Source organism: Arachis hypogaea, chromosome 14 (genome assembly GCF_003086295.3).
Source record: "Arachis hypogaea cultivar Tifrunner chromosome 14, arahy.Tifrunner.gnm2.J5K5, whole genome shotgun sequence".
NCBI lineage: Eukaryota > Viridiplantae > Streptophyta > Magnoliopsida > Fabales > Fabaceae > Arachis > Arachis hypogaea.
The window spans coordinates 103,533,464-103,557,480 of NC_092049.1; the positions used below are offsets into that span (position 1 = coordinate 103,533,464).

At 36.6% G+C, this 24,017-nt stretch overlaps 1 non-coding gene across 1 annotated transcript; it reads left to right on the forward strand.

Annotated features, from left to right (window-relative positions):
- The first annotated feature begins 21,317 nt into the window (after positions 1-21,317).
- LOC112746243 (small nucleolar RNA R71) lies at positions 21,318-21,425 on the forward strand. Its single transcript, XR_003174137.1, has one exon. It is a non-coding gene; the product is annotated as a small nucleolar RNA R71 (small nucleolar RNA).
- Positions 21,426-24,017: the final 2,592 nt, after the last annotated feature.

Consider the following 24,017-nt stretch of genomic DNA (forward strand, 5'->3'; position numbering starts at 1 on the left):
AAGGACTATTTTGAAAATTTATTATAATATTGAAGATGATTTTAAAAATAAAAAAATTAACGATTTTAAATTTTTGTAAAAATTTTGAGGCAAAATAATACTTATCTATCTTATAAATTTCAAGCTTATTTAATTTCAATTTCATTTTTTTTTGTGGACCGCTAATCGCTAATACACAATTTCAATATTAAAAGTATATATGAAAATAATGACTAAATATTCTAGACGGGCTTAAAGAATATGATTAGTTTCTTCAGCTAGCGTGAACGCAATCATGTCTTTTTGTGTTTCCATTGCTTAGAAATTATTCGATAACATTCAATTGGAGCATAAATTAAAGACCCACTAATAAGTTGTTGCATAAGAAAGTGTAGAACATGCAATATGTAATAATGGTGGAAGGTTTGAATGGAAGCACCATTGATATTATAATGATCACTTCATACACTTCACATTAAAGTGATACTTTGATATTGCTTCCTATCTAATTCGGCTACCGATTAGGACATCCCGGCCGGCCATTGTGGAATCATATATCCCTTTGGGCCCTATGCATCTTACGTGAGAGTTCGTGACACATTTCTTGACCCAATAACATGATACTTCATATGTGACATAAAATTGTTTATAAATTCAATTTAATTTTGGAAAAGTTTCACAGAGCGGTCCTCAAAGAGCATATGAATGTTTTACGGTTTTTTTTTTTTTTTAAACAAAAAACAAAACACAACAAGATGGAGCAGATAGAAAGTATAAAGTTATTAGGTAATAAAATAAAAAATTAAATTACAGTTATTTCTGACATTGCCATCAACAACTAGAAGAATCAAAATTAGTCCACCCTTTGTAACTCCGAATCGACTTGTTAATAACCTCCACAACACCTGCTTCTTAATTCTTGAATATCTTGTCATTCCTTTCTAGTCAAGTATTCCAGATAATAGCACAAAAACCGATCAACCACCTATCGCGTTCATCCTTCCTAGCTGGAGCCCTATCCAACTCTTGATGAAGTGTTGCTTAATTGTTCTTGGAACAGACCATAGTTTTTTATAGGCGAACAACCAAGTACACTATGCCAAGTAAACTCACAACCCAGAAACAAATGGTAATCATGCTCAGAATCCTTTTTACACAACACACAATCAGTATCGTTTTGACCAACAATACCAAATCTACTTAATCTGTCCTTAGTATTAACCCTGCCAACTAACACAAACTAGGTGAACAACTCCATTCTTGGTGGAACCAACCTCCTCCAAATGGAACAAGTGAAGCGATAGCTGAAAATGTCCTCCTGGAATGTTTCAGCCTGCAAAACCTGCACAAAAAAGTTAGTAGAATAAATGCCCGATCTATCAAATTTTCACACTATATCATGTCCTCTTTCTCGGATGCTAAATTGATGATTGTAGCACCCCATAAAGCTGATTCACTAATTCCAACTCCCATTAGAATAGTTCCCTTCTCCATTGAAAATTCCATATCCACTCGAACCCATCCCAGAATCCACAATCCCTAATGATAGATCCGGTTTGGTTTGAAACCGAGAAAAGCCATGGAAAGATGTCCTTTAGCACACCACAAGCCAACCAATTATCCTCCCAGAATCGAATTCTTCTTCCATCCCCTACTTCTAAAGACAATCCTCTGACCATCTTATTCCTCACCTGCTGATCTTTTATTTGTAGCAGACAAACATTCCTCCATAGACCTCTTCTTTCAGGTATAGGCTGACTAGAGAGTGGAATATTTGAGTTCATGTCATTGCAAGAGCACATAATTTTCTTCCATAATGGACAATTTTCTTTCAAAAACCGCCACCACCACTTAAATAATAGTGTTGCATTCTGAACAACTGCATCACCCACTCCCAAACCTCCTAGCCATTTTGGAGCTTGCATAATTTTCCACTTTACCAAAGGTACCCCGTGCTTGCCATCCTCTCTACTCCACAAGAACTTCCTCTGCAAGGAGATCAACTTCTCTACTACTGCTCTGGGCATCTTAGATAAGCTGAGGTAGTAAACTGATAGGCTATTAAGCACGTATTTGATAAGGATTAGTTTACCAGCTTTATTGAGCATTTTGGCTTTCCACAAACCGAGCTTCTCTTTTACTTTGTCAATTATTGGCTTCCAAGTCTTGACTAATCTCGGATTCACTTTTAGAGAAAAACCTAGATATTTGACTGGTAGCGAAGCTTCGTTGCACATTAGCACTCTACACATCCTTTGTCACCACTTCTGCTCATAATTAACCGAAATCAAGCTAGATTTATCAAAATTAATACTCAGGCCGGACATTATCTCAAAACACCACAGCAGCCGCTTGTAGTTCCTGACAGCCTCCTCTTGTGGAAAAAATAATATGGTGTCGTCCACAGTCAATAAATCAATTTTTAATTAAAAAAATTATAAATTTAAATCTAATATTAAAATAAGATAGAACACTTCAAAAACAAGAATTTTGACACTAATTTTAAAGAATTTGGCCCAAAATTTGACCGTACGGGCCAAATCGATTGGACCGGGCCCGTGGGCCCAACCGAACCCATAACATAAATGGACAGAAGCCCATCTCCTTCCCCATTCAGCAAAGAAACACGCTGAACAACCTTGGAGAGAGGAGAGCTTCCTAACCCTCACCACCACTTTAATCCACCATAACTTCTTCGTTCGAGCTCCGATCGCCGCACCGTTTGCGGCCATGCATCCAGCGCGTCGAGCTCTATGTTTCTATCGGATCAATTTCATGGGTAAGCCAGAATTTCACCTCATATTCTCTAACCCCTTTTGATCTTCAAAAATTGAGTCTTTATAATGAGATTTTGTCGAATTTGGTAGTTTAGGTTCGATTTAGCTTGCGGAGCTTATCGGACTTGAGTTGTTTTATTTGTGGGTGCGGTAAGGATCACTAACCTTAGCCCATTCTTAATTTTATTATGTGAATTCTGAATTTTGAATGTATATATTTATAATATGTGTGAACTAGGTATATATATATGTATTGGAATTGAATTGTGGACATTTGGAGGCTTGGTGGAGGATTGGTGCTAAGGTTTTGGTGATTTTTGAAACTTGTGAGGCTGTTTGTGTGGCTTAAGTGGCTGCCTTGGACCAAACGTGGAAATCGGTCAAGGTATGGTTTAGGTTTCGTGCATTTAATATGTAATGCTCTGTGAAAACTTAGGCTATACAACCTTAGGATAAGTTTGAATGTAAAGGAGTGTTTAATGCTTAGTATCCTTGTTGTTGAATTGCATTATGAGTTGTGTTTTGGGTTGAGTAATTATTTTGGATGATTGTAATAGGATGTGAATTAATGAGTTTATGATTATGAACTTGTTGAAAGGAATACATGAATGTCTTGGATAGATGGATGACAAATTTGTTGATATATTTGCAAAGTTGATATATGATATTGTGGAGTTGAATTATGGTAGTTATGGGAGGATTATTGTGGTAATGGTAATGTGATGTTGAGCTGATTTTAGTGCATGAAACATTAGGTTGAAACTGAATTTTTAAGGAAATGAGGTTTTGAAGCTTTTGTGAAATTTGATTTTTGGCCAAACTTCGACGACTCATAACTTGGCTTCCGGATCCCTAAATGGTTTCAAACTGGTTTTGTATGAAAATTGTGTCCGTGAAGTTTACACCGTTCAAAGAACAAAGGAAAAATATTTTAAGACGAAAAAGTTATGCGTACCGGAAGTTTAGGGTTTAAAATGGCAAAGCTACAGTTCAGACTTCGTAAATTTTTTTGGAAAATCGTGCATCCACGCGTACGCGTGGAATGAGGGCTTATATGCGTACGCGTAACCAGGGGATGTGTACACGTCCTGAGCTAAACGCCTACCCACGCGTACGCGTGGCCTTGTTTTCTACGAAACTAGATTTTGAATTTTTAAACCAAATTTTAAACTTCTAAATCTCTATTTTTATCCTTTTAGTCTCAAATCATAGTATGAGGTCTAATATTAGGATGGAGATAGGAAATCGGGATAACTTGGTGGTGAAGTAAAATAGGAAAATTGATGAAGCAAATATGAAAATGGGTATTATTGGAGTATATATGATATTATGGCATGTATGATATGCTTTTGCAAAGTTTATAATGGTTATGAATATTATTGTGGCATTATATACTCATTTGATCTGAGATATGAGTTTCTCTGGGTAAAGTACCATGGCCTGTCACCACGTGTTCCAGGTTGATACTCGATACTCTGTTGACCCTACGACGTAAGATGTGATCGGGCACTCTAAATTCCCAGGAAGGTTGACCCCATTGAACAATTTATAACATGAGAAAAAGCTATGCATAGACTCTTGGGGATGCGCGTCGGGGGACAGTCCAAAGGTTTAGCAAACTGGACTTGTCGGGTTGGCTTAATAACCGACAGATAAGACTCATCAGCCATAGGACAGGCATACATCATGTGCATTTGATTTGTTTTGTTTGCTATGCATTAATTGAGATTGCTTAACTGGATATATATTATGCTAATTGTATACTTGTTACTTGCACTACCTGCTTTCTACTTGTGCTTGAACTTGTCTGTTTGTTTGTCTTTGCTAAAACATTGGTGATGGAGGAACGGAGGAGAGGTGGATAGGTTTAAAGTTGAAGTTAGGCTTAGGTTGGGTTTGGAGTTCCTTAGAACACCTACCCCTTTATGGTTTCTGTTTAAAACTTTAAGGCTTTAATCTGAATGTTGGCATTCTAGGATTGCCTCTGATATTCCCAGGACCTTATATATTATATGCGTGACACCTCTACCATACTGAGAACCTCTGGTTCTCACCCCATACTGTGTTGTTATTTTCAGATGCAGGTCGAGAGGCTCCTCACTAGGCATTTGGACTCTGAAGCGGAGTAATCTCTGGGTTTATTTTGTTGTATAACTTTATTAATATGTACTTAGCTTTCTCTCCAAGAAACTTGTTTATTTTGTCCCTCTTAGAGGTTTAAGGAGAGTTAAGGCTTTATTCTGTATGTTGGGTATTTTGGGATACTTGTATATGTATGTAAATATTCTCTGGCCAGCCTTAGCTTCGTAGGCTGAGTCAGGGGCTAGTTATGCTGTATTCTTGGCTCTCTATTCACTCTTTTGCTTATTCATATCTATGATCTTTAGGTTTCTTAGCACGCAAGTAATTCTGTATCCTGAGCGTTGTGCTTCTTATTTTGCGATTTCGCTTTACCCATTTTTCAAGGCTCCTAGTATATTATATTTTCCACTATTATACATATTTTAGTTTACTGATTAGAGGCCTGTAACACCACACTACCTCTGTTCTACGACTTAAGTGTAAAGCTCTGTGTAGTAGGGTGTTACATTATAGTATCAGAGCAGTTCGTTCCTATAGAGCTTGATGACAGACTGACTATGCTTTTGTGCATTCTCTGTGTATGTGTCTATATGCTACTAGGATATCTAACTGATATATGTGGCATAAACGTTCATGAGCATGCATTTGGAGCTTAAAGCACTAGACTTGCTATATTGAGACTTATCAACTTGATATCACTTGTTTGGTATGTATAGGGACCAGATGTCGACTCGCGGATGCGGTTGCGGGGGAGGTAGAGGCAGATTAGGAAATGCTACTCCTGAAGGAACAGGGAATAATCCTAAACCTGTAGACTTTATGGCTGCCTGGGAACAATGGCCCAGCTATGCAGGCGACAGCCGAAGCTCTGAGAAACCAGATAAACAATGGGAACTATGGGAATAACAATGAAGATGGTCCTATGACACTTGCCACATTCCTGAAGGTTCATCCTCTGACCTTCAGAGGAACCTCGAACCCTACTGATGCAGACAACTGGATTCAAGCCATAGAGCGAGCATTACAGGCTCAGCAGATTCCTGAAGAATAGTGGGTTGAATTTGGAACCTATCAGCTGCAAGGTGAGGCTCAGCATTGGTGGCAGGGCACGCGGCATATTCTACAACCTGATGGGGTTGTAATTTCTTGGGAATTATTCCGAGTAGAGTTCTACAAGAAGTATTTTCCCAATTCAGTTAGAAATGCCAAGGAACTTGAATTGATGCAATTGGAGCAAAGGCAGATGACTGTTACAGAGTGCACCAGTAAGTTTGAGGAATTATGTCGGTTCTCTCGCATCTGTCAAGGTGCCCCAAAGGATTTTGCTGAATGGAAGTGCATCAAGTATGAGGGAGATCTCCGGAGTGATATTCTGAGCTCCGTTGCACCCATGGAGATCAGAGTGTTCTCCGAACTTGTAAATGAAAGTAGGGTGGCTGAAGAATGTGTAAGGAAAGCGGCAACAGAGAAAAGGATGCATGAGAATGCCTTTCCCAAGGACTCAGGGGAGAAACTTTGCACCTAGAGGCAGGAATTTCAAGCGTGAAGGCTTTGTTCCACGACAGAATCAAGGTCAGGGTAACTTCAGGAAGCTGAATAATAATGCTAATCAGAGAAGAAGGTATGGAAAGCAGCCACAGTAGGATTTGAGTTGTCAGAGGTGCGAAAAGCATCATCAAGGAGTTCCATGCAGATTGGGTATAGGAGTGTGCTACTTTTGCGGACAACCCGGGCACCTAGCTTGGAGTTGCCCAGAAAAGAAAAAGTATGAGACTGGCAGAGTGCAGCAACCAGGGATAGTATATACTACTTCTACAGCAGGCGCTGAGGGGTTAGAGACACTGATTAGAGGTAATTGTGAGATGGCTGGTAATGTTTTAAATGCCTTATTCGATTCGGAAGCAACACATTCGTTTATTGCATTTGAGAAGGCTGATGAGTTAGGATTGAAAATAGTGGTCCTGTGGTATGATTTAAAGGTGTATAATGCTACCCATGAAGCTATGGTGACTAGGTTAGAATGTCCACAAGTTCCGTTTCGAATACAACAACGTGAATTCGTACATCATCTAATTTGTCTGCCGATGACTGGTCTTGATCTCATTCTTGGGTTGGACTGGTTATCCAAGAATCATGTTCTGCTTGGCTGTTCTAAAAAAATCAGTATGCTTTATGCCAGAAGACACAGAAGGGCCGGTTGTGGCGAATAGCTATTACCTGAATTCTATGATGGTGAATTGTTCTGGGGCTGAATGTCAGGGTATTATGTTGTTAACTGCGGGTGTTTTGCATGATGATCAAAGATTGGAGCAAATTTCAGTTGTGTGTGAGTTCCCAGAGGTGTTTCTGGACGATATTGCCGAATTTTCACCCAACCGAGAGGTTGAATTCGCTATTGAGTTGGTGCCTGGAGCCGGTCCAATCTTGAGTGCTCCTTATAGGATGTCACCTCTAGAAATGGCCGAGCTGAAGTCTTAGCTAGAAGATCTGTTGGGTAAAAACTTTATCCGGCCGAGTGTTTCTCCGTGGGGAGCGCCAGTGTTACTGGTGAAGAAGAAAGACGGGAGTATGCGCTTATGTGTTGATTATCGGCAGCTGAATAAGATTACTGTGAAGAATAAATACCCGTTGCCAAGAATTGACGACCTGATGGACCAGTTACAGGGAGTCGGTGTGTTCTCTAAGATTGATTTATGATCCGGATACCACCAGATAAGGGTCAGAGATGAGGATATTCCCAAAACTGCTTTCAGAACACGCTATGGTCACTATGAATACACAGTGATGTCCTTCGGATTGACTAATTCTCCGGCGATATTCATGGATTACATAAATAGAATTTTCCAACCATATCTGGATAAGTTTGTTGTTGTATTCATCAATGACATTCTTATTTACTCTAAGACAAAAGATGAGCATACGGATCACTTACGAACTGTGCTGCAAATCTTGAAAGATAGGAAGTTGTATGCCAAGTTAGCTAAGTGTGAGTTTTGGAAAGCTAAAGTAAAATTTCTAGGCCACGTGGTGAGTAAGCAAGGAATAGCAGTAGATCCTACTAAGGTTGAAGCAGTGATGAATTGGGAGCAACCAACTTCAGTGACGGAGATCAAGAGTTTCCTAGGTTTGGCGGGTTATTATCAGAGATTCATTAAAGGGTTTTCACAGCTCGCTTTGCCTTTGACCAAGCTGACTTGGGGCGCGTGGAAGTCCCATTTTTTTAATGAGATTGGAAGCGTGTTAGTTGTTTTGGGTTTGGGCAACTTGGTTACATGGTTACATGAATGTGTAGCAGGCCCGTTAGACATACCCCTATTTGGTAGTAGCAAATTATTCTTCGTATAGTCATGATACTTTCTTTTTTTATTTAATAGCAACAAATATTTCTATATTTTATTCATATTTTGTTCTTGATAGTTGATTCTTTCTAAACATAACCAAATCAGCATTAAACACCATTAATGGTCCTAAAACTTTAAAGTTCTTTCAATCGAATCACAAATTGAGATCAATTCTTAATCAATCAACTAAATGTTTGTCATCACAATAAATAATATAATCTTTTTCCAAACTCAAAACTCATATATATTATTAATTGAGCAATAATATAGCCCGCTTAGCACTTTTGTTTCGAACATAGTGCTATGCAAGCATGGATATTACAAACTGCATTATTTCCTAAAATAAAAATGCCATCAACAAAAATAAGTATATATAGATTCTCAAATTATCATTTTTTTTATAAATAAAGAATGATCAAACCTTGTGTTATAGGAGCTCCCAAAAGTAGCAAGAGTTGAAGAAAGATTTATAAACCATGTTTTAGGAGCTTATTTTAGTCTATAAAGTGACTTATGTAACTTGTGAGTCTAAGTCCCATCAATTTGATGAAATTCAGGAATCTAATATAAATTACTTTATGTAGTTATGCAGATTACCAATAAAGAATACATTGTTAAAATTAAACCGAAGAATCTACCACTTATGTCAAAGGAATAGTTAAAACAACACAAATCGTAGTAGAATTAATAATAGGAGCAAAACCTGTCAAAATCAATCCCTTCTATGTGATGATTTCTTGCTTTTGAAACCAATCTAGCCTTGTACTAATTTAGCCTTTGTCCACGATAATAATTTTGTTCAACCCATTTTATTGTTAATGAATTGCAGGACATTTAGTTGTATGTTGCTTTTTTTTCCATAGATGTTGGGTACTTTTCAACAGTCAATTATTCCGCTTTTTATTTTTAATATGTTGATTAGATTGGTGTAATATGAGAAAATGAGTGTTTGAACGTGTAATGCACAGATTTGGGATTTGTAACAATTTTTTCAAAGAAATCATGACATATGATTTAAGTAAAATCATTAATAATGATGTCATTGAAGTGGAGGAGAGAGAGAAGTTCTAGGAATCGTTGGATCTCTAATCAACGGCGGAGAGGAGATGAAGAAGTTGGTAGTACTGATATGGTGTGGGAACCACACACCATCAATGGAGAGAGACACAGATAGCCCAAAAACTGTTGGATTATTCATCAACGGCTGAGACCTCTTTAATAAATCAGCAGTGCCGATTTGATAGAAGTAGCCAAGTGTCGCGCATGCAACAGATTGTTGTGTGGTCCGTGACCTCAAACACTACCAAAAAAAACTTGTATAAAACGACATAAATAAAATTGCAGTTGTATAAATTCCCCATAATATTTGTCAATCAAGTCTGTTTTTTTGGCTACCATAATTTATCTGATGGCTAATGGCGATTTTGGTGATATTGGCGGTTTTAACCGCTATTAACTATTCACTAATTAAAAACATTAACTCTTTTCCAAAATTTTTAAACACCAAGCTAAGTGTGAGCGACATTTGTGACAATGACATCAACAATGCTTCTCCTCTAGTTGCAATCTTCTTCGGCAACAATATTTTCTAGCGGTGATCTCTTCCACCAACGATTCTCTTCCATTAATGAGATCTGTTTTGTAAGTATTTCCTACGGCATCGAGTTGTGTTCTATGACCTCTTTATCTCCATCGAGCTTCTTTGAGCATTTAAGTTAGTATACAAATTTGCATTATTTTCTTCTGTTTACTCATGTTTAGTAAATATGCCATGTTCTATGCTAACAATAGGTTTTTGATTTTGTTGATTGTTAAAAAAAAATTGGAGGTCAGATATTCACTAAATTTATTCTAATTTTGTGTATATGTTTGTTATATAACATTATGTTTGAGCTCCCTCCTCTGTTCTATTCTTTTTCCTTCTTTTTATTGAAAGAAAACAATGAACAAATGAAATTTTGGCTTCAATTGATTTTATTTTTCATTTTCTCAAATTCTTGATGGACCTACATAGTTTGATTGAATTTCAATTTTGTTTTGGTTTCGATTGAATTTCAATGCTGTTATTGTTATTGTCTTTGAACTTAATTTCTGCTATCAATTTCTATAAATGACCGCATCTTTATTCATTATTATTTTTTGGTTTTGAAATGTGAATTAATGAAAGCTTTGTTTAGTTTTGAAATGTTTAATGATAGATGTGTGGTGCCTGTTTTATGTAATGTAATATATTAGTAAGTATGTGGCTTGGAAAGAGGGATGGGATTTTCATTGTTCAATTTAGTTATGTTGATATTAAGTATTATCCTTGTCAAAGAAAAAGTACTCTACAAGTTAAGAAAAAAATCCGAGGTCAACTTTTTGGCATAAATTTTGGGTGAAAAAATTGTTCTCTCTTCTCTTTTGTCTGAGTGGTACTGAACTGTGAAAACATTATGTTGATCTCCATGTTTAATAGTTTGGGGGATCCCGAATCCCAACTTGATCTTGTGAGGATCTTAATCTAGATCAAAATAACTTATTTTGACTTGTCATTTTCCATAGCTAAAACCGAACAAGTACAACACTTCATAGCAAGGAAAATTTAATAGCAACCATATGATTTATCTGATCCATATTTCACTACTAGAAATAGGGCTTTTTCAGACGAAAATTTTGACAAAATTTATTCCGTCTGAATGATTTTTTAATTTCGGACAAATTTTGGACAAATTTGAGACAAATGTTGAACAACTTTTAGTGGAGGTTTTGGAATAATATATTCTATCCTAAATTTATTTGAATTTTGTCCCAAATTTTGGCACCAAATTTTTTTTGGATGGCGCCAAAATTTTTATACAGGTTAGCAACAAATTTTGGACAAAAACTATAATTTGTCCGTATTCCATTTGAATATGCGCAATAATTATAACTTCAGATGGATTTGGAACACATTTTGATAAATGTTAATTCTATTCTAAATTTTTCTATAATTAGTGTTAAATGCTTTTACTATAGCTAACTCTTCGAAGTAGCCAAAATTTTTTCCCACAAATTTGGGACGAAAATAACATCATTTGTAAATTCCGTTTGAAAGTGCATCAGTTTTCAAACGGATTTCAAATGTTTATTAAAAAATTTTAACATTTAGTATAAAAATATTGTTTATATTTTAAATTCGTCTATGATTTGTCCGAAATATTTTTACTATTCTAATATAAAGTTTCTTTTTCCTAAAATAACCTTAATTATATGTAACTTATAAAAGGTACATTCTTTTGTTCCTAAGACTCAATTCTAAAACCTTTTGATCAAAATATGAAATAATCATCATACTAATTAACATCTCATTTATTATTGATTCAGGCAAGCACGTATGCCCAACATGCAGTCTTTCTTCTTCTTTGTCTTTTGTTGATAGAAGCTTCCCCACTTAAGGAGATTGAGGTGCAAGCTTCCTCTAGTACAAGCTCGATCGGATTCGATTTTCTATCTCTTCAAGCCCGAATGTAGAAAGTTAGTCAAGTATGAAATTAGACTTAGTAGTTATAGGAGACTGAAGCCTAAGAGAAGAGGAAGTCAGAAATTGATAGTCTTTTCTCTTAGAGCAAAAGTTCGTACTTGAGAATCAAAGTCAGACTCAGTCTTTGGAATCCCTTAAAGCAAGTTTAAAGGCTTACATACAGCTCTATTATTTGATGAAGTTGAAATTGAGCTTTGCCTGTCTATTCACTGATCAGGGGACTATCAATGAAGATTCTCCTTTAGCACCTAGAGGAAATTCCATAGGCTAGACTTTCCATTTGTGAGATTGAGTCATGTTAGTATTCAAAGAAGAAGTAGAAAGATGTAGGGAAAATAATCCATATCTTTATTAACTTCTCTGAATGTAAGGCTTGTAGTTGAAAAAAGTACCTCTAACTATCACTTTAAGCTGTCAATATTAACTAAATTTGGATTAATAGGTACATTAGTGCTTATCGTCTTTTATAGCAACTAAATTTTTTTGCCTTTACAAAATTAGTTTAATATGTTTTAACATTATTCATATATTAGTAACATTATTTTTTGATCCACACAAAAATATAGAATAAAATAAAATAAAAATAAAACCAAATAAAATTCGATAGAATACATATACGCTAGATAACACTCATATTTTTTGTTATTTTGAAGAACATTTTTGTTTTCAAATTTATCCTTTCATTTTTTTGTTAGATTTAATCATATTTATGAGTATTTTTTTATTCTTTTATTTTTATTATATTTAATATTAAATTTCTGATACAAATTGTTATATACCATGGTATATACTATATTAAGATTTTATATATACATGTAAGTGCAGCTTCATATATTAATTTATCTATTGATTAAATAATTGTGTCACACATATAAGAATTATATAAACACCGTAAAGAATTTGGAAAAAATTTTACTGGGGATCTTAATTGGAACCTATCGACATGTGTACTAGAAGTCTCTGGTACGTGTTGTAAGATGGATAAGGGACTTGTGAGTCAAGATGGTTGTTAGATTGTCTGACTGGAGCAATGGAGGGTGGGTACTTACAAAAATATTCTGACGCTCAAGTTAGAATAAATCTAGGAAGTATATGTGTGTAGAATGAGTAACGTAACTGAAGTGTCTCTGGCTCCACTTTATATAGTTCGAGATAGCTTCTTATTTTATCCTTTAATATAAAAAGGATATTTGGTTTTGAATGTTAATTTTACTAAATATTTATCTTTTAAGATTATTATGTACAAAAATTTTAAGAAAATAATTTAATTCAAATATTTTAAAATTAATATTAGATATAATATTTTTAAGTATCTATCTTTTAGATATAATACTCCATAACATATTAAGTATGTTTTAGTTGTAACCCTATCTTTTTTTTTAATTTGTTAGTAAAAATAAGATATAATTTTAATTTTAAAATTTTTCTATGTAGTTTACAGCCACTTATTTATTTTGCACCAAACATCCAAACTTTATTCAAAACTACCCGTTTTGTTTAAGAGAATTTCAATTTTTTATCTCCCTCTCCCTATTCCTATCACAGCTAGGTTACAGAGCCAAAAATCCGACCTTTTTTTAGAACCGCTTTTTGGTTTAAAAGTTAGTTCTTGATCTCCTTCTCCCTCCTATCACAGCTAGGTTACAGAGGCTCTAACCCAACTTTTTATTCAGAACCGCCTTTTGGTTTCAAGGTCAGTTCTTGATCTCCTTCTCCCTCCTTTTGCGTGCTCTGCCCCCTGCCTGTGGCCACCACTGATCTTTCAGGTCGAACTCTAGTCAGCCTCCGACCTCACACCTCAGGCAACCTCTACACTCGTGCTTCCCGCTGAAGGCTACAACCCTTACTCGCTCACATTGCATTACTTTCTGTCTATGGCCACCTTTAAACCTCTGGTCTCAGACCTCCACCACTCCAGCCTCCAATCTCGCACCTTAGACAACCTCCACCATCGTGATTCGCACTCCTAGATAACAGCTCTCACTCGCTCACACTGCTTTGCCTCCTGCATGTGGCCGCCTCCTCCGGTCTCAGAACTCACACCACCACCAGCCTCAGACGACACCTTACCTAAGGCAACTTCCACCCTCGTGCTTCGCTAGATTACTATTGCCTCCTTCTTCTCTTTGTGCGTTCTCTGCCAGGTTCTAATTTTTGTGAGTAGTGATTGTTACTCAACTTTGTTCATTGTTAATTTGCTTGTTAATTTTTGTGCGACCTCTGCCAGCTTTTTTTTTTCAAATAAAAATTTTGGACCAAAATAAACTTTATGACAAGGCATTCTAGTTTCAACATGGTGTTTTTTCTTGGGCCATATCACTATCCTTAATTAAGGTAGGGAACCATGGATGAAAAAGAGAAAGTTGCATTGTGTGATTGGAATGATATAGATATGATTTTTAGAGACAAACAAGATTTTTCAAGTCTTAAACTATGCATGCTTGTGTTGTATCTATCGGAATCAAGAAACAACATGGATATCCATTTTGCCTGCAAAAGTTGGTAGCATGCTATGCTGTTTAATTTTGTTGGTGATGCAAGTGCCCTTCAATTCTCAAATTGAATCTTAAATCTATCAAAAAATCTCCCTTTGTTAAAATTGCATTACGGTGATTTATTTCCGCTGCTGTCTTTTGCTACATTAGAGTCACAAGAAGAAAGGGACATGGTGATGATGATGACTATTGTACTGATAGCAGCAAGTGAAAATAAATATATAGTGAGTGAATTTTATTTTCAGAGATTTATAGGACAAGCTAATAAGTTGGTTTGAACTTTGAACTTTCAAGTTATATCCCTACATAGTATATAGTATTATTGATTAGCTAGTGTGATATAGTTCAATATACATACTTAATATATATATGCATTATTGTCGTTGTGAATATAATATTCCTAACAACTCTTCTTCTCTCTACCACTACTAATTATTAGTTTAAGAGCTTGAATATTAAGATTTGTTAGTTTATAATTGATAACACTCTTCTTATCGGTTTGATTTGTGTTTTTTTTTTCTTTTTATTTATGCATGCTTTCCTGTTTTTAATGTCAATTTCAATATTTCAATATTTATTTGCAAGTAACCAAATAATTCAATGTGTGTATATGCTGAGACTGAGATTGAGAAGATGCATCTATGTAGATTGTGTATCATTCATCATTTATATAAAAAAATAAAAACTAAAGATGTTGCTATATCTAGATATATGGATCCGTATGTAAATGATGTTGCTAGATATATTGTGCTATTCAATATTCATTTGGTAATTGATGCACGAAATTGTGATCTCAGGCAACGGCGTCAAAAACTCTGTACGCACGTCTTAATAAATTGTTTTTCATTCACAACTTCGATACAACTAACCAGCAAGTACACTGAGTCGTCCAAGTAATAAACCTTACGTGAGTAAGGGTCGATCCCACGGAGATTGTTGGTATGAAGCAAGCTATGGTCACCTTGTAAATCTCAGTCAGGCGGATATCAAAAGGTTATGGAGTTTTCGAAATTAAATAATAAGTAAACATAAAATAAGGATAGAAACACTTATGTAATTCATTGGTGAGAATTTCAGATAAGCGTATAGAGATGCTTTCGTTCCTCTGAATCTCTGCTTTTCCGCTGTCTTCATCCAATCAGTCTTACTCCTTTCCATGGCTGGCTTTATGTAAGGGCATCACCGTTGTCAATGGCTACATCCCATCCTCTTGTGAAAATGGTCCAAATGCTCTGTCACAGCACGGCTAATCATCTGAGGTTCTCGATCATACTGGAATAGGATTCACCCTCCTTTTGCGTCTGTCACTACGCCCAGCACTCGCGAGTTTGAAGCTCGTCACAGTCATTTAATCCCAGAATCCTACTCGGAATACCACAGACAAGGTTTAGACTTTTCGGATTCTCATGAATGCCGCCATCAATCTAGCTTACACCACGAAGATTCTGATTAAGAGATCTAAGAGATAATCATTCAATCGAAGGTAGAACGGAAGTGGTTGTCAGGCACGCGTTCATGGGGAATGATGATGATTGTCACGTTCATCACATTCAGGTTGAAGTGCGAATGAATATCTTAGAAGCGGAATAAGTTGAATTTTATAGAAAAACAGTAGTACTTTGCATTAATTTTTGAGGAACAGCAGAGCTCCACACCTTAATCTATGGAGTGTAGAAACTCTACCGTTAAAAATACATAAGTGAATAGAGGGTAAGCATGGCCGAGTGGCCAGCCTCCCATGGAGGTCTAGAGATCTAAAAATGATCAAAAGATGATCAAAAGATGTCTAATACAATAATAAAAAGTCCTATTTATAATAAACTAGCTACTAGGGTTTACAGAAGTAAGTAATTGATGCATAAATCCACTTCTGGGGCCCACTTGGTGTGTGCTTGGGCTGAGCTTGAAGTCTACACGTGGAGAGGTCATTCGTGGAGTTGAACGCCAGCTTTTGTGCCATTTTGGGCGTTGAACTCCGCTTTGCAACTTGTTTCTGGCGCTGGATGCCAGAATTGGGCAGAGAGCTGGCGTTGAACGCCAGTTTGCATTGTCTAAACTTGAGAAAAGTATAGACTATTATATATTTCTGGAAATCCCTGGATGTCTACTTTCCAACTCAATTGGAAGTGCGCCATTTTGAGTTCTTTAGCTCCAGAAAATCCACTTTGAGTGCAGGAAGGTCAGAATCCAACAGCATCAGCAGTCCTTCTTCAACCTCTGAATCTGATTTTTGCTCAAGTCCCTCAATTTCAGCCAGAAAATACCTGAAATCACAGAAAAACACACAAACTCATAGTAAAGTCCAGAAATGTGAATTTAACATAAAAACTAATGAAAACATCCCTAAAAGTAACTAGATTCTACTAAAAACATACTAAAAACAATGCCAAAAAGCGTATAAATTATCCGCTCATCACAACACCAAACTTAAATTGTTGCTTGTCCCCAAGCAACTGAAAATCAAATAGGATAAAAAGAAGAGAATATACTATAAATTCCAAACTATCAATGAAACATAGCTCCAATAAGATGAGCGGGACTTGTAGCTTTTTGCCTCTTGAATAGTTTTGGCATCTCACTTTATCCATTGAGGTTCAGAATGATTGGCATCTATAGGAACTCAGAGTTCAGATAGTGTTATTGATTCTCCTAGTTCAGTATGATGATTCTTGAACACAACTATTTTATGAGTCTTGGCCGTGGCCCTAAGCACTTTGTTTTCCAGTATTACCACCAGATACATAAATGCCACAGACACATAATTGGGTGAACCTTTTCAGATTGTGACTCAGCTTTGCTAAAGTCCCCAATTAGAGGTGTCCAGGGTTCTTAAGCACACTCTTTTTTTGCTTTGGACCTTGACTTTAACCGCTCAGTCTCAAGTTTTCACTTGACACCTTCACGCCACAAGCACATGGTTAGGGACAGCTTGGTTTAGCCGCTTAGGCCAGGATTGTATTCCTTTAGGCCCTCCTATCCACTGATGCTCAAAGCCTTGGGATCCTTTTTATTTACCCTTGCCTTTTGGTTTTAAGGGTTACTGGCTTTTTGCTCTTGCCTCTTGGTTTTAAGAGCTTTTGGCTTTTTCTGCTTGCGTTTTCTTTCTATTTTTTTTTTCGCTTATATTTTTTTTCTTCTTTTTTTTTTCTGCAAGCTTTGTTCTTTGCTGCTTTTTCTTGCTTCAAGAATCATTTTTATGATTTTTCAGATTATCAAATAACATGTCTCCTTGTCATCATTCTTTCAAGAGCCAACATATTTAACATTCATGAACAACAACTTCAAAACATATATGCACTGTTCAAGCATTCATTCAGAAAACAAGAAGCGTTGTCACCACATCAATATAACTAAACTAAGTTCAAGGATAAATTCGAAACTCATGTACTTCTTGTTCTTTTGAATTAAAACATTTTTCATTTAAGAGAGGTGATGGATTCATAGGACATTCATAACTTTAAGACAAAGTTACTAACTACTAATGATCATGTAATGAAGACACAAACATAGATAAGCACTTTAACATAGAGAAAATGAAAACAGAGAATGTAAGAACAAGGAATGAGTCCACCTTAGTGATGGTGGCATTTTCTTCTTGAGGAACCAATGATGTCCTTGAGCTCTTCTATGTCTCTTCCTTGTCTTTGTTGCTCCTCCCTCATTACTTTTTGATCTTCTCTGATTTCATGAAGGATGATGGAGTGCTCTTGATGTTCCACCCTTAGTTGTCCCATGTTGGAACTTAATTCTCCTAGGGAGGTGTTGATTTGCTCCCAATAGTTTTGTGGAGGAAAATGCATTTGAGGCATCTCTGGGATCTCATGGTGATGAGCTTCCTGTGCCTCTTGAGCTCCATGAATGGGCTCTCTTGCTTGCTCCATCTTTTTCTTAGTGATGGGCTTCTCTTCCTCAATGTGAATGTCTCCTTCTATGAAAGCTCCAGCTGAGTAACATAGATGGCAAATAAGATGAGGAAAAGAAAGCCTTGCTCCAGGGGAGGGCTTTTCGGCTATTTTGTAGAGTTCAAGGGAGATGACTTCATGAACTTCTACTTCCTCTCCAATCATGATGCTATGGATCATGATGGCCCGATCCACAGTAACTTCAGATCGGTTGCTAGTGGGGATGATGGAGTGTTGGATGAACTCCAACCATCCTCTAGCCACAGGCTTGAGGTCCAGTCTTCTTAGCCGAACCGGATTGCCTTTGGAGTCAATCTTCCATTGAGCTCCTTCCACACATGTGTCCATGAGGACTTGGTTCAACCTTTGATTAAAGTTGACCCTTCTAGTGTAGGGGCGTTCATCTCCTTGCATCATAGGCAAGTTAAACGCCAACCTCACATTTTTCGGACTAAAATCTAAGTATTTCCCCCGAACCATTGTAATATAATTCTTTGGATTCGGGTTCTTACTTTGATCATGGTTCCTAGTGATCCATGCATTGGCATAGAACTCTTGAACCATTAGGATGCCGACTTATTGGATGGGGTTTGTTAGAACTTCCCAACCTCTTCTTTGGATTTCATGTCGGATCTCCGGATACTCATTTCTCTTGAGTTTAAAAGGGACCTCGGGGATCACCTTCTTCTTGGCCACAACATCATAGAAGTGGTCTTGATGGGCTTTGGAGATAAATCTTTCCATCTTCCATGACTCGGAGGTGGAAGCTTTTGTCTTCCCTTTCCCTTTTCTAGAGGATTCTCCGGTCTTAGGTGCCATCAATGGTAATGGAAAAACAAAAAGCTTATGCTTGGGTGGGAAATTGATTTTGAATTTTGAAGGGAGGTGGAGTTTATGAGGTAGGTTTACGGGGAAGAGTGGATGGATGTGAGTGGTGATGGGTTTTGGGGAAGAGTGTTTATTGGGAAGAGAGGATGATTGAGAAGAGAGAAGAGAGTGAGTGGAGGTAGGTGGGGATCCTGTGGGGTCCACAGATCCTGAGGTGTTCAAGGATTTACAACCTTGCACCAAATTAGGCATGCAAAATGCCCTTGCACACAACTCTGGGTGTTCAGCGCCAGATTGGTGCTTGTTCTGGGCGTTGAACGCCCATTTGTTGCCCATTTCTGGCGTTGAATGCCAAAACCATGCTTGTTCTGGGCGTTCAGCGCCAGCTCTTCTCCAGGGTGCATTTCTGGCGTTCAAACGCCCAGATGCTGCCCATTTCTGGCGTTCAGCGCCAGAACCATGCTCTGTTCTGGCGTTGAACGCCCAAAACATGCTTCTTACTGGTGTTTAAACGCCAGTAAGGTCTTCCTCCAGGGTGTGATTTTTCTTCTGCTGTTTTTGATTCTGTTTTCAATTTTTATATTTATTTTGTGACTCCACATGATCATGAACCTAATAAAACATGAAAAACAATGAAAATTAGATAAATAAACATTGGGTTGCCTCCCAACAAGTGCTTCTTTAATGTCAATAGCTTGACAGTGGGCTCTCATGGAGCCTCACAGATGTGCAGAGCTTTGTTGAGACCTCCCAACACCAAACTTAGAGTTTGGATATGGGGGTTTGACACCAAACTTAGAGTTTGGTTGTGGCCTCCCAACACCAAACTTAGAGTTTGACTGTGGGGGCTTTGTTTGACTCTGCTTTGAGAGAAGCTTTTTATGCTTCCTCTCCATGGATGCAGAGAGAGATCCTTGAGTTGTAAACACAAGGTTGTCCTTATTTATTTGAAGGATCAATTCTCCTCTGTCCACATCAATCACAGCTCTTGCTATGGCTAGGAAAGGTCTTCCAAGGATGATGAATTCATCCTCATCCTTCCCAGTATCTAGGACTATGAAATCAGCAGGGATGTAAAGGCCTTCAACCTTTACTAACACGTCCTCTACTTGTCCATAGGCCTGTTTTCTTGAATTTTCTGCCATCTCTAACGAGATTTTAGTGGCTTGCACCCAAAAGATTCCCAGTTTCTTTATTACAGAGAGGGGCATGAGGTTTATCCCTGAACCAAGGTCACATAGAGCCTTTTCAAAGATCATGTTGCCTATGGTACAAGGTATTACGAACTTTCCAGGATCCTGTTTCTTTTGAGGCAATCTCAGTTGATCCAGATCACTCAGTTCATTGGTGAACAAGGGAGGTTCATCTTCCCAAGTCTCAATACCAAATAATTTGGCATTCAGCTTCATGATTGCACCAAGAAACTTGGCAGCTTGCTCTTCAGTAACATCCTCATTCTCTTCAGAAGAGGAATACTCATCAGAGCTCATGAATGGCATAAGGAGGTTTAATGGAATCTCTATGGTCTCTAGATGAGCCTCAGATTCCTTTGGTTCCTCAGAGGGAAACTCCTTATTGATCACTGGACGTCCTAGGAGGTCTTCCTCCTTGGGATTCACGTCCTCTCCTTCCCTTACAGGTTCGGCCATGGTGATTAATTCAATGGCCTTGCACTCTCCTTTTGGATTTTCTTCTGTATTGCTTGGGAGAGTACTAGGAGGGATTTCAGTGATCCTTTTACTCAGCTGGCCCACTTGTGCTTCCAAATTTCTAATGGAAGACATTGTTTCATTCATGAAACTCACTGTGGCCTTAGATAGATCAGAGACTAAGTTTGCTAAATTAGAGGTATTTTGTTCAGAGTTCTCTGTCTGTTGCTGAGTGGATGATGGAAAAGGCTTGCTATTGCTAAACATGTATCTTCCACCATTATTAAAGCCTTGTTGAGGCTTTTGTTGATCCTTCCATGAGAGATTTGGATGATTTCTCCATGATGGATTATAGGTGTTTCCATAAGGTTCACCTAAGTAATTTACCTCTGCTATTGCAGGGTTCTCAGGATCATAAGCTTCTTCTTTAGAAGATGCCTCTTGAGTACTGTTGGATGTAGCTTGCATTCCATTCAGACTCTGAGAAATCATATTGACTTGCTGAGTCAATATTTTGTTCTGAGCCAATATGGCATTCAGAGTATCAATTTCAAGAACTCCCTTCTTCATAGGCGTCCCATTACTTACAGGATTCCTCTCAGAAGTGTACATGAACTGGTTATTAGCAACCATGTCGATGAGTTCTTGAGCTTCTGCAGGCGTTTTCTTTAGGTGAATGGATCCACCTGCAGAAGTATCCAATGACATCTTTGATAGCTCAGATAAACCATCATAGAATATATCCAGGATGGTCCATTCTGAAAGCATGTCAGAAGGACACTTTTTGGTCAGCTGCTTGTATCTTTCCCAAGCTTCATAGAGGGATTCACCTTCCTTCTGTCTGAAGGTCTGAACATCCACTCTAAGCTTGCTCAGCTTTTGAGGAGGAAAGAACTTGGCTAAGAAAGCCGTGACCAGCTTGTCCCAATAGTTCAGGCTATCTCTGGGTTGAGAATCCAACCACACTCTAGCTCTGTCTCTTACAGCAAAAGGGAAAAGCATGAGCCTGTAGACTTCAGGATCTACTCCATTAGTCTTAACAGTATCACATATCTGCAAGAATTCAGTTAAGAACTGAAAAAGGATCTTCAGATGGAAGTCCATGAAACTTGCAGTTCTGCTGCATCAGAGAAACTAATTGAGGTTTCAGCTCAAAGTTGTTTGCTCCAATGGCAGGAATGGAGATACTTCTTCCATGTAAATTGGAATTTGGTGCAATAAAGTCACCAAGCATCCTCCTTGCATTATTATTATTTTCAGCTGCCATCTCCTCTTCCTGTTCGAAAATTTCTATAAGGTTGTCTCTGGATTGTTGTAATTTAGCTTCTCTTAGTTTTCTCCTCAGAGTCCTTTCAAGTTCTGGATCAGCTTCAACAAGAATGCCTTTTTCCTTGTTCCTGCTCATAAGAAAGAGAAGAGAACAAGAAAAGAAGAGGAATCTTCTATGTCACAGTAAAGAGGTTCCTTATTGTTAGTAGAAGAAGCAAAGGAATAGGGGTGAAGAAGAATGAAGAATCCAAACATAGGGGTAAGGATAGGAGCAGTGATGTGAGATGAAGAGAAGTATTAGTAGATGAATAAATAATTAGAAGGAGATGAGGGAGAAGGATTTTCGAAAATTAATTTTGAAAAAGGGTTAGTGATTTTCGAAAATAGTTTTTTTTTTTTGAAAAAGGTTAGTAGTTTTCGAAAATTAAAATAAAAAATTAAAATAATTAGTTAATTAAAAAGAAATTTTGAAAAAGAGGGAGATATTTTCGAAAATTAGAGAGAGAGAGAGAGTTAGTTAGGTGGTTTTGAAAAAGATAAGAAACAAACAAAAAGTTAGTTAGTTAGTTGAAACAAATTTTGAAAAGATAAGAAGTTAGGAAGTTAGAAAAGATATTTTGAAATCAAATTTTTGAAAAAGATAAGAATAGAAGATATTTTTGAAAAGATATGATTGAAAGTAGTTTTGAAAAAGATTTGATTTTTAAAATCACAATTAATGACTTGATTCACAAGAAATCACAAGATATGATTCTAGAACTTAAAGTTTGAATCTTTCTTAACAAGTAAGTAACAAACTTGAAATTTTTGAATCAAAACATTAATTGATGATGTTATTTTCGAAAACTATGTGATAAAGATAAGAAAAAGATTTTTCGAAAAATATTTTTAAAATTTTCGAAAATAACTAAGAAAAATGAAAAAGATTTTATTTTTGAAAAAGATTTTGAAAAAGATAAGATTTTTAAATTGAAAATTTGATTTGACTCATAAAAACAACTAGATTTTAAAATTTTTTTAAAAAGTCAAATCTAATTTTCGAAATTTTAAGAGAGAAAAAGGGGAAGATATTTTTTTTATTTTTGAATTTTTAATGATGAGAGAGAAAAACACTAAAAATGCTCAATGCATGGAAATTTTAGATCAAAACAATGAATGCATGCAAAAATGCTATGAATGTCAAGATGAACACCAAGAACACTATGAAGATCATGATGAACATCAAGAACATATTTTTGAAAAAAATTTTAATGCAAAGAAAACATGTAAGACACCAAACTTAGAAATCTTTCATGTTTAGACACTATGAATGCAAAAATGCACATGAAAAACAAGAAAAGATGCAAAACAAGAAAACATCAAGATCAAACAAGAAGACTTACCAAGAACAACTTGAAGATCATGAAGAACACTATGAATGCATGAATTTTCGAAAAAATGCAAGATGAACATGCAATTGACACCAAACTTATAACATGACATATGACTCAAACAAGAAACACAAAATGTTTTTGATTTTTTATGATTTTCTAATTTTTTGTGTTTTTATTTTATATTTTTCGAAAATTAGTGTGAAAAAGAAAAATAAGGATTCCAAAATTTTTAATATGAATTCCAGGAATCTTATGCTCTTTAATCTAAAGCTCCAATCAAAGGGTCAGGCATGGCTTAATAGCCAGCCAACCTTTAGTATATAACTCAGACATGACACGCCTAACATGCCCTATCCAGAAAAACTGGACATGGCTTTACAGCCAGCCATGCTTCAACATGCTTCATGAAACACTAGAATTCATTCTTAAAAATTCTGAAGAAAAATATATTTTTGAAAACATTTTTTTTTAATTTTTTTTCGAAAACAGATAAGAGATGTTTGAAAGATTTTTGAAAAATTTTTGAAAATAAAACAAAAAGAAAATTATCTAATCTGAGCAACAAGATGAACCGTCAGTTGTCCAAACTCGAACAATCCCCGGCAACGGCGCCAAAAACTTGGTGTTGTTGCCGGATCAAAATTTGGCACTGATGTTACCGGACCAAAAGCTTGCCGAAAACTCGAACAATCCCCGGCAACGGCGCCAAAAACTTGATGCACGAAATTGTGATCTCAGGCAACGGCGTCAAAAACTCTGTACGCACGTCTTAATAAATTGTTTTTCATTCACAACTTCGATACAACTAACCAGCAAGTGC